The following is a 12,948-nucleotide window of genomic DNA, read 5'->3' on the forward strand; positions in this document are numbered from 1 at the left end:
GTCCACAGCTGAAGAGGCCGCACCACCGTACCAGCGCTGGCCTCTGGCTTCATGTTGCCATTGAACAGAGCCTGGTCCTTCTCAGTGTCACTGCTGCCACCACCACTACCGCCACCACTACTGCTGCTGCCACTGCTATTGCTGCCCTACCCTAGTTAATTTTAAAGAGGCTGGAAATAGATATTTTTCTAATTATTGTAGCCTTACTTATCATTTTGCTTATTATCAATATGGTTTCCTGGATGTTATTATCAATATTGTTTCTAATATGGTTTCACAGATAACTATAATCCCAATATTGAGAAGCAGCAGGAGGGTCATGAGTCAGATATCTCCCTGGATTATTAGAAAGTTTAAGACAAGACTAAAATATATTGTGACCTTATGTCATAAGCTAAAGGGCTGATTGTCCAACTTAAGTCCTTGGTTCAGACCATAGTCTGAAAATAATGCAAAATAATCACTCTTATTCTATACTTAAGCCACTCTATGAGACTACTATGATGGATTGGGTAAGACAGTATATATGCCATTATGGGGCTAATTATCACCTTGTATGACAATATAGAAAGACAAAACATAGTGATAATTGCGCATAGTCTCTGCATAGAACTTCTGAGAATATAATGCCTGGAAATATTTTGAGCCTAATTAAATGGCAGTGGTTAGATAAATGCTCCAGCCTGGGAAAAGGGGAAAATTAAGTAGAATCCAAAAGAAGTAAAAATTTCAGACCTACAACAACTTCATTGTAGCTTTATATATATGACTTGGATAATTCAAGAAGAAACATTGTTTAACTGATTTGAGAACAAAAAATGGACCGAGACTGGGGAAGGATATAAACACCAGGTCAAGAAATCCTGGTTTATTGAAGGAGTTAATATATGATGGGATGATCATGCAGCCAAGTATCACATGTTGGCACTCCCCAACGTTGATCTCAAGATATCACACTAAAATATCCATTCCATTCTGCTACTGAGTAGACTGTGCAGAAGACTGGGCAGGACTCATGCAAAGCCTGTGTTAATTGTCATGAAGGGCTGTGCCATGGATGCTAGGTATAATCTGTGGGCTGTCCTCCTAAATTACTCAGGCTGGGATTAGGATCATTGTCTCCAAATTTTTTAGAAGACAATAACCAAGGCAAATGTTCTTTCTTACCACAAAATGTTATTCTGGTGAACATTAGATGTATGTCAAGCAAACACATCAAACCCAAACAAGCAATACTCCTGGAAATTAAAATGTGTGCATCAAGAATCTTTATGCATTCACTCTTTAAGAATAAGTTAGGAAACCTCATGAAGAGCTATTCTAGGATAGTGGGGAAGTTTGAATTTAAAAGCAATAATTACATTATTAATGAACATTTACTTATAACTAATGTATAAGGTTTAGAATACCTGAAAACATTGCCATGTATCACAAAGCTTATGTTTACAAATGAATAGCAAATTCTAGGAAATTCTAAAATATTCTTTTTTGGGGGGAGTGGGGGGTCGAGACAGGGTTTCTCTGTATAGTCCTGGCTGTCCTGGAACTCATTTTGTAGACCAGGCTGACCTCGAACTAAGAAATCTGCCTGCCTCTGCCTCCCGAGTGCTGGGATTAAAGACATGCAACACACTAAGACATTCTTAAAACTTCCTGATGGTGAAGTTATAATTTTAATCTTAAGACAAGTTTAAGTTAAGATGCAGATGACAAAATATCATTTTGAGTTTTAGACAAATTTTAATATTCTTTATTTAACTACTTCAATGAACTTTTTTTTCTTCTTCTTCTTCTTTTTTTTTTTTGTTTTTTTTGTTTTTTTTGTTTTTCGAGACAGGATTTCTCTGTGTAGCCCTGGCTGTCCTGGAACTCACTCTGTAGACCAGGTCGGCCTTGAACTCAGAAATCTGCCTGCCTCTGCTTCCCAAGTGCTGGGCTTAAAGTCATGTGCCACCACGCCCAGCTGAACTTGTATTTTATAAGAATATATTCCAAAGCATAAGGTAGTTCTTACTACCAACCACAAATCCAAAAACATGAATCATTCTACTAGTGATGTAACTTAAAAGATGTTGATAGATCATTGAATAAACTTCTATTCTCTTGCTTTCTTCTAGAATTTTCAATTATGGATAACTTTAGGATTTGCCTCACTATAGATCTTATTTACACATGATATACCACAAGCTAAGGTTAATTCCAGCTAATGGTTCCAATCATTAAGTATTTGCTGATACTCTTTAGTGAATACAGTGCTGTATTCACTAAAGAGTTACTATAAAGTATCTAAAGCCAAAGCCATTAGGTTTTATTACTCATTGTGTGACTTTTTTTTTTTAACTTGACCATGTTCCAGCAAAGGCCATCATTTTACCTTTCAACATCTTATCAACACTTTGTTAGCCAAAATGTTTTCTGTTACCTAATAGTTGAGCTCTATCAAATGTTGTTTCAAATCTCTTTTTAATCACATTTCCTTAGTACCATTTAGAAATAACCCAAACATCCAGGTTCATCTGAACGTGTACTTCAGTATGCCTATTCCAATGAGTACTTCTTGTTTTCCCTTCCTTTCAACATGCCCACGTTATGCTTAGCATTTGTTTATATTTCAGTACTGATGGTTCGATGGCATCTTGGTCAGTTGCATTTTTTTCTTACAACTAAGGTACACAGACAATATAGTCATCAGTTCTGCTGAAATACTTATTAACTCTCAGCTGGAGAACAGAGCTAAGAGCCGAAGAAAGAAAGACAGGAAGAAGGGCAGGGGACGACTAAGCAAAGTAGGAAAGGAAAAAGGAATTTTGTAAAAAAAAAAAAAAATGGCTGCATACCACATTGAAGTTAATTGAACCTTTAGGTTTAATATTTCTATTTTTCCCTTCTTTTTTTAACTTTCAAAGTTAGGACATTGACTAAGAATGACATCTGATGCTTAAGAAGAATATAATAGAGATTTTAATGTGAAGATATAATTTACTAAATTATTTTTAAAAATATTCCAAGTGCTTTTTAGAAGGCTTCTAGCGCAAGGGAAGACCTTGATGTGTCCTCTCAGATGCTTTACCAAGTCTCTTTTGAAATACATTGCACCCTGCATTTATAGTGGTTATATTTGTCATGCATTTGGATGAAGAAACTTTTAGGGATATTTTAGATGTACTTGATTCTCATGACAGAATATTTTTTTTGGCTCTTTTCTTTTCTTTTTTTAAAATTTTTTTCTTGGATATTTTCTTTATTTACATTTACTATCCAGGTTTCCCCTCCGGAAACCCCTATATCATCCCCTCTCCTCCTGCCTCTATGAGGGTGCTCCCTACTCACCCTCTCCCATCCTCCCACCTTGGCATTCCCCTACAATGGGACATCAAACACCCTCAGTCCCAAGGGCCTCTCCTCCCATTGATGTCTAACAAGGTCATTTTCTGCGAGAATTATTTTTAAGTGGTAAGATTTCTATTTTGATTTGGCTTATCCTGGCTAGTGCATAGATCAATGCAGCTTAGAATTTATGGAGACACATTAAAATAAACCTCTAGGTCTAAATAAAATGCCTTTAAGTATATGTATTTATTTCATTTGGATCACTTCCAAAGAACTCTTTGCATCTTTTGTAACATGGCTAGGTCAAGAGGATACTAATGAAAATATCACAATTCAAAAGGACATTTAAGAAGGCCCTTGAAAAAACATTGCTCAGCACTAATTTTAAAGAAACATTAAACTTTTAATCTCCTTTAGAAAAGTGGGAATAGTCCCCTAAGAAGTTTGAGAGGACATTGAAGTCTAAGTTGAAGGTACAGACAGGGAGGATGAAATAAAAAAAAAAATCATTTTGCTCCAGCAGTAAAGAGATGAAAGGAGCAAAGTAGGTGGGAGCTTCATGGTTTATTTAGCATGATATTGACACCCCAATTATGTTTTTTGTTAAAAGAGATACTTTCTTCCAGTTCCTATATTGTTCATTTTGTCTAAAAAAAAAAAGTGCCACCCCCTTAAAGCCTGTTTATTTTCTTTCTATTTTATAACATTGATTTCCATAGGATTATCAAGAGATGTCATGAGAAATCTTGGAAAAAGAAATAGCAGCATAATTCACCATGAAAATTCTTGTTTGTATCTGTAAACAAGGCAGAAACTTGAAAATAAATATTACTAAATTGAAAACTGCATATTAAATTATGGTGGTATAGGATTTGAACTTTGTACATAAGCTACGATAAAGAGTAATATACCTGACAGAACTACTAAAGTAGTTGGTTAATTTTCTTTAGGAGATACAAGGAGTTGGATGACATTTAATATTCTCATATAGGATCATTCACAATTCTCAAAGTAGACACTGACAATTTGCATTAAAACATGAATCTCTGATTTGATGATATCTCAACTGTGTGTCCTGTTTAGCTATAGGATCTAAAACATAGATTATTTGAAAAACGTTGTGACTATTTGGGTTCTATCATCTGGAGGACTAGGAGAGAATGTCTTAATTGCCTTAAAATATTTAAAGATGTATCTAAAGTCAGAACAAAAATAATTTTTTTATATTTAACTTTAGTGGGAGTTATTGAATGATTTTAGCTCCTGAATTTGTCAAGAGGGCTTTAGACGTGACCTGTTATCAGTGGTGTCAGGCTGTGTAATAATTTTCTACTGTTACTAGTGCTCATCACACAAAGGTCATCTTGCCCAACCAAACCAAAGTTGTATTAAAAACTACAATGGCTTTTATTTGACTTGAAAAGAAAAGTGGAACAAAAACTATATATTACAGTATAATGTTTTTATGTTCAGTATTCATTATCATTTAAATAGGGAAAAGTTGCCATAATATATCAGTTTATCTAATCCATGCAAGTTAATCTAGAAAAGTACACTTTCATATTAAGTCTATAGACAACTATTTTCAATTGTTAGTAAGCTTAATCAACTGACAACTATCCAATTTTTGCTCAAAAATACTGCACAATGTTCTATTTACAAAGAATGCTTTAGCACTAGTCAGTGCTAGGGGTATTTTGAGAATCTCTGTTAGGGCTACCAAAATCATTTAATGAATCCATTTTAATATTTTTCAATCCCAAATGATTCTAGCCAGAATCAAGGAATGTTTTATTTTTGAACAAAGTATCTAAAAGGAATTTGTTAGTCAATTTCCATTATTATGTTCATCAACCCGATATGATGGACTTGAAATAAAAAAAAAAAAAAAAACTTTATTTGAGCTTGGCTCACAGTTTTAATTTGGGGGTTTCTTGCCAAACATGGCCAAATAGACTAGTTTCTTTGGGCTTTTGGTTGAGTTGTTAATGGTAACGGTGGTGTGCATGGGGGAACAAACTTCAAAGCCATTATTTCCTTGAAGGGTATGCCCCAGTGTCCTAAGGACCACCCATAATGCCTCATTCTTCTTCAGGTTCTACCACCTCCCAACAGCATTACCTTGGAGAACCAAAACTTTAACTCATTGGCTTTTGAGGATAATTCAAAATTCAAACTATAGTAGTTTGCTACCAAAAGTCAGCAATTTAAGAATTTAATCTAGTTAAAATATTTAAAATTTTACTTACTGCTTTAGGTTATGCTTACATAATTTTGAGTAACTCTACATTTCAGAAATTTAGCCATAAAAGAAATGGAATTTATTGTGAATCCTAAGGATCAATTCAGACCTGACACATCTGACTTCTTTTACTCTAAAAGCATTAATTAATTTTCTTTAGTGCTCCACTGTCACTTTGCGTAGATTTAAGCTTTAGTTTTTGTTCATTATATAATGTGATTTCTCCCTACTTGGGTCCATTTAATTATTCTCTTAAAAGAGAAATGTACAAGCCTATCTGAAACAACTAAGGTTAAGAAAAAAAAATGAAGGAATAAAAATATTTTTTTGAGAGATTTTTAAATGAGTTCAAGTAATTTGTAGCAATCACACCCCGTCCTAAATTATCCAAGTAAGTTTGCAGTTCCTTTGCTCAATTTGTCAGTGGTATTAGGTTAGAGCTTGTGGGAAAAGTAAACGACTATGTAAGAGAGGCCTAAACTTATGACTCTGGGCACCATCTTCTATATTGCTTTCTTATTTTTAACACAGAGAATAATGACCATCTCCTTCCTGGTAATTGAGTTCCAGAGAAGTAAAATGAGAATTGTTACCTTTAATGAGGATAAATTTGGTCTTAGTGCTAAAGCTCTGAAGAAACTTAATGAGGATGTGGAAAATGTATAATAGTTAAGCATTTTTATCCAGAATTCTCTCTGAATATTAGCTCATAGTTCAGAGTTATGTAGCAAAGGCTAGCATTGACATACTTTTCTATGATTATTCCTAATTCTGTTTCCTGGATGCTATACTTAGCTATATCATGCAGAACATCCTTCCTCATCCCTCTGTGTTGAACTTTGGTTACATGAACCCTGTATTTGCCCGTACATATTTCTAAACCCATACTAGATTATCTACTTTAACTGTTTTATATTCTTAATATCCCAGATTATACATAGAATGATTAAGCATATGTTGTGCCTGCCCTTATGTTGTCTGTGTTTTGTCTGTGACTTTCTATCATGACTTACCATAATGTGCTAGGTCTTATAATCCTTCTCTATACAACTTCTTTCAGTGACTCAGCAGCTAACAACATATATCATAGAGCTTAAATATGTTCAATTACTAATTATTGGCATGAATCCTTGTTGGATATAACAAATGCCTAGTATAGGTTATTAATAGATATATATTAAGTCAATAAAATTCATGTAGTTAGGTATTGTGGTCAATGACCTTGATAACTTGTTTTGACATTTAGTTTTCAGTAAAATATTTTTTCTGAAAAGTAGTTATACATTCATATTCAAGAGATCTGCATTTACAAATTCAATTGGTACTGAATCAAAATAACCCTGAAAATGAAAAATTAATTTGTGCTGAATATACACATTTTATTCCTTATTTTTCTCTAAAAAGTATAGGACCAGTTATGCTATATTTATACTGGATTCTTATAAACTATCTAGTGACCATTTAAATTATGTGAATATGTATATATATATATATATATATATATATATATGATATTTATTTACCATTTTTTATTTACCATAGTCATATTTTTTTGTGGAAAAAAAATTGAGGCTAATACAATCTAAAAGAAATAACTTCAGACATTTCAAGAGACAAAGCAAAGCTATCTCGATCTGTCTAAAAAAAAAAATACCCAAATTTTCAAATGTGAGTTTGAAAGTATCAATGTCGTGAAAGGGAAATAAAGACTGCAGAGATTATCTTTAACAACAGAAGATTGTTTTCTGTTACTTCAGATCTCATCCCTTCTACAGGATAGTTATGTTCCTGAGACATAATTCTTAGTATCAGTAAATGAAGTATAAAGAAATAGCACTTCCCCCCCCATTCTTTAAATTTTGAAATGAGAAAGACTTTCTATTTAAATCATCTCAATAGTAAAGGAAGAAGAATATTCCTTCCCTTCCCTTTCTCCACCATTATGATGAGAAGCTTATTGGGTGAATAAGATTGGAGATACAGAGATCAGATCAGTCATGCCTTTTCTCTTATTTAGTAACAGCTTATCTTTGTGATGCACACACATCAAGGGAAAGCAGAAACATATATTTCACTTTCTTTGTAGTTGAATGGATGTTTTATAAAGACATTTGTGCTGTTATCTCTAAACAAATAAGCAACAAAAATGATTATTTCAAATATGAATGACAAGCCCTAAGCTGAAGAAAAGTGGAATAAAGGTCAACAGAAAGTACTGGGAGTGCAATGTAAACTTCAATGGGACCATCATTTCCGCTGTGGTTCTTCAGGAATTCAGAATCTGAGACTCTAGATCATCAGTGACTAGATCATGAGTGTATACCATCTGCTAAACAAATCAATAAAGCCAACACATTTCAATAAAGACAGTAATTATCAACAAAGACAGTATCTTTCCCCTAGGTTAAAATAGCAAATTGATATATACTAGCTCTCCATTATAAAAAGTCCATCTTAAAGTTATGAATTAATCTAAATATATCTGTAGCTGACAGAACCTGACAGATCCAAATGTATTTCACAAATGTTAATCAAGGTTTTACTTCTTCAACATTATGGAGGTGACCACTGAAAGATAAGTAAGACACTATTATACTTGGAGCTCAGGATTCATGAGAAATTGTTTTTAAGATCTTCTCCATGCCAGAATTGGAGGATGTCGAGATACCTTCTATAAAATATTGTAGTATTTTCATATAGGCTATGTATTCCTTTTATATTTTAAATCATCTATAGAATAATCCCTAATGCAATTTAAACTGTTTTTAAATTACATTTCTTGGTGATAATGATAAAGTATTTCAATACATATTCAGTATACTCAAAACCTGTTTTGTCAAATATTTTTGAATGGTAATTCATTGAATTTACAGGTATGAAACACAAGAACATAAAAGGCTTAAGTATAGCCTTCAAAGTTTTTACTGTCTAATGTCTAGTCAAAACAAATAATTACACAATAAAATGTTTCTTCAACTGAAGAAAGATGAAAAACCTTTTGAAGTTAAATATTATTGATATTTTAACTAGACCTAAGAAATATTAGACCTAAAGAGCTTAAGGAGGAAAAAACAATAGGAAAAAAGTTACAAAATAGTTTAGAAAGTAATCAGAAAATATATCTGCATATGTATGTTATAGTGCAAATATATGAATGTGAAGATGTAGGGAAATGCATATGCATGTGAATATATACGTATATGAGTGCATCCAAATTCTCCCTGGAAGAGTCACTGTGAGGTGGCAAGTTATACTATATCAATTTGTCAGAATTATGGGGCACTAAAACAGTTAAAGTCACTAACTTCTTAGTGACCAAGTGGACATAAGTCTTAGTAAAATACCTATTATGTTTCCCTGAAAGTCAAGTTTACAAAACCTAAAAAGGCCATTCTGGTGACTTACTGCATGAGAAGGTGAATGAAGGAAATTTCCTTTTGTTGATGTTAAAAACAGTCCCATTTTGGCCCCCATGAAGACTCCATATACTGATCTATCCTAGAGGACCAGCTGTACTCAGTGTAGTTGGTAAGAAGCCCCCCACTCCACCCCCTGAGTCCTGGAGCTGCTGCTGGGAGCCTGGTAGACTCAGGACCCATCACCCACCAACCCCTTACCCTCATGAATACCACTCCTCCTCTCCATTCCACCCCTTCCACTCCATCCTTGCTGCTGGGGCAGACCCCTAGTTGGTCTGCTCTTGTGAAGACTCCATATCCTGATCCATCTTAGAGAACCTGCAGCACTCAGAGCACTTGGTCCTTTCTGCTGGGGCAGACTCTTAGGTAGTCTGCTCCTGTGAAGAATCCATATCCCAATCCATCCTAGAAGACCCACTACACTCAGAGCAGTAGTCTGAAGGCCTGCCAGGAGATCTACTGCAGCCAGGGCAACAGATCAGCAGCTTCTCTGCCCCTGTGAAGAGCCCTAGTTGGAAGGCCCCACAGGTGGTCAGATACAGACAGGGCCTCAGGCCTACTGGAAGACCTGAAGCAACCCAGGAAAAAAAAGAGGCAGAAGCCATACAGTCACCCAGACCAACAAACACCAGGGATATCCAGATGGTGAAAGGCAAGTAGAAGACTATAAGCAACAGAAGCCAAAATACATGGGCATCATCAGAACCCAGTTCTAACATCACAGCAAGCCCTGAATACACCAATACACATGAAAATCAGGAATCTGTCCTAAAATTCTACTTCATGGAGATAATAGAGTCCTTTAAGGAGGATATCAATAACTCACTGAAAGAAATACAAGAAAACACAGGTAAATATATGAAGGTATTAATAAAGTGATCCAAGACCTAAAAGTGGAAGTAGAAACAATAAAGAAAATGCAAATGGAGGCAAACATGGAAATAGAAAACCTAGGAAAGAGGTCAGGAATTACAGATGTAAGTTTTACAAAGAGAATAAAAGAGATAGAAGAGAGAATTTTAGGTGTATAAAATAGAGTAGAAGAGATGACACAATTGTCAAAGTAAACTACCCAAAAGATGTTCCAGCTAGTAATAAGGACACATGCTCCTCTATGTTCATAGCTGCCTTATTTATAATAGACAGAACCTGGAAAGAACCCAGATGTCCCTCAACAGAGGAATGGATACAGAAAATGTGGTACATTTACAAATGGAGTACTACTCAGCTATTAAAAATAATGAACTTATGAAATTCTTGAGCAAATGGATGTATCTGGAGGATATCATCCTTAATGGGGTAACCCAATCACAAAAGAAGTCATTAGATATGCACTCACTGATAAGTGGATATTAACCCAGAAACTTAGAATACCCAAGATACAATTTGGAAAACACAAGAAAATCAAGAAGAGGGAAGACCAACATGTGGACACTTCATTCTTCCTTAAAATAGGGAACAAAATACACATGAAAGGAGTTACAGAGACAAAGTTTGGAGTTAAGACAAAATGATGGACTATCCAGAGACTACCCCACCCAGGGATCCATCCCATAATCAGCCACCAAACCCAGACACTATTGCATATGCCAAGATTTTGCTGAAGGGATCCTGATATAGCTGTCTCATATGAGACTATGCCAGTGCCTGGCAAATACAGAAGTGGATGCTCACAGTCATCTATAGGATGAAACACAGGGCCCCCAATGGAGAAGTTAGAGAAAGCACCCAAGGAGCTAAAGGGGTTTGCAACCCTATCGGTGGAACAACAATATGAACTAACCAGAACCCCCAGAGCTCGTGTCTCTAGCTGCATTTGTAGCAGAAGGTGGCCTAGTCAGCCATCACTGGAAAGAGAGGCCCCTTGGTCTTGCAAACTTTATATGCCTCAGTACAGGGGAACACCAGGGCCAAGAAGTGGGAGTGAGTGGGTAGGGGAGCAGGGCGGGGAGAGGGTATAGGGAACTTTCGGAATCGCATTTGAAATGTAAATAAAGAAAATATCTAGTAAAAAAAAAACTGCATCGTATTAGTACAGAGACAGGCAAATAGATCAATGGAATACAATTGAAGACCGAGAAATGAACCAATACCTATGGTCACTTGATCTTTGACCAAGAGGCCAAACATGTACAATGGAAAAAACAAAGCATCTTCAATAAGTGGTGCTGGTCTAACTGGGTGTCTGTATGTAGAATAATGAAAATAGACCCATATTTGTCACCTTCCACAAAGCTCAAGTCCAAGTGGATCAAGAACCTCAACATGAAACTAGATACACTGAATCTAATAGAAGAGAAATTGGGAAAGAGCCTTGAACTCATTGGTGCAGCAGGAAATTTCCTAAACAGAACTCCCATGGCTCATGCTCTAAGATGAAGAATTCATAAATGGGACCTCATGAAACTGGAGAGCTTCTGTAAGGCAAAGGAGATAATCAATAAGAAAAATCCGCAACCTACAGAAGGGGAAAAAATTTCTCACTAACCCCACATCTAGTAGAGAGCTAGGACACAAAATATATAAAGAACTCAAAAATTTAATCACCAAAAAACCAAACAACCCAATCAAAGAATGGAGTATAGAACCAAACTGAGAATTCACAACTTAAGAATCTCGAAAGGCCTTCAGACTACTGCTCTGAGTGCAGTGGGTCCTCTAGGATGGATTGGGAAATTTAGAGGTCAGATGACATGGGGTTGGGGGCATCCACATGGAGACAGGGGGTTGGGGAGGAGATGTGGAATGCGGAGCAGTAGGAGGCTGGATGCAGGAGAATGAAATATGGAGTGTAAAAAAATATTAAAAAAAAACCAAGCCGGGCGTGGTGGCGCACACCTTTAATCCCAGCACTCGGGAGGCAGAGGCAGGCGGATTTCTGAGTTCGAGGCCAGCCTGGTCTACAAAGTGAGTTCCAGGACAGCCAGAGCTATACAGAGAAACCCTGTCTCGAAAAAACAAAAAACAAAAACCAAAAAAAAAAAAAAAAAAAAAAAAACCCACAAAAAACAAACATTCCCATTTAATTTGGACTAGAGTCTTTCCAGGAAGCATTCTTACACAGCATGAGATAATCAGGAATTTGAATATTTCATTGATTTACTAAAGAAATAGGAGGAAGCACTTTAAACTCACATTTGTTTTACTCCAAACTTTATTGTCTGTCCCTAATATTAATGATATACAGATTATCCTTAGTTGAATATCTTATTCCTAAATTAGCCTTTTTGTTAAATATTTCAAGGATCTGGTCTGGAATGGAGAAGGTGCTGTTTAAGCTGACTATTGGGAAACTGAGGGAGCAGAGCTTGGAAACTAAAAATTGAAGGGGCTTGCCTGAATACTGGAAAGAGGGAGTTAAGAGAACCAAATTTATAAAGAGGAGGATACTGGTGAATTTATACCAATGACCCTACCCTGAAAATGGCTGAGTAACAAGCCTCTGTGGGTAGATCAGTGGCCCTTAACTAAGGAAAAATTACAAACGCTTGAGCAGCTAGTATAAGAGCAGCTGGTGGCTTAACATGTAGTAGAGTTTACCAGCCCATGGAATTCCCCAGCATTTGTTATATCTAAAGAAAATACTTATAAAAATGAAGAATAAAGTCCCCCAGGGACAGACTAAATAGAGTTCTGTTAACATTAATTTTTCTGGTCATTATTGAGAAAGGAACAACAGCAGCTGAGAGACACTGGATTATAACAAACCAAACCAAAAACAAACATCAATATCAACAACAAAAACTGGAGTCAAATTAGTCTATATACTAAAAGGATGTGTTAACATTAGAATGGAAGTCAAGGGTGCTTTGTGTTAGAAATTCCGATTTGTTTATATTTCCACAGGAAACAGAAGGTGGTAGATACCATCAAAACTAATAAACTCAGAATTGAGCAAGAGAGATCTTCTGGAAACCTTGGCCACTGTCCCAAAAAGAACAAAAGGAGAGTCTGACT

General features: G+C 35.6%; 1 protein-coding gene across 3 annotated transcripts in view; it reads right to left on the reverse strand.

Moving 5' to 3' along the window:
- The window catches only part of Nkain2 (sodium/potassium transporting ATPase interacting 2), a 1,169,480-nt gene that overhangs the window by 261,288 nt on the left and 895,244 nt on the right, over positions 1-12,948 (reverse strand). The gene's annotated exons all lie outside the window — the stretch shown is intronic.

The sequence above is a fragment of the Mus caroli genome, unplaced genomic scaffold, assembly GCF_978045245.1.
Source record: "Mus caroli unplaced genomic scaffold, Mus_caroli_1 scaffold_9, whole genome shotgun sequence".
NCBI classification, from domain to species: domain Eukaryota; kingdom Metazoa; phylum Chordata; class Mammalia; order Rodentia; family Muridae; genus Mus; species Mus caroli.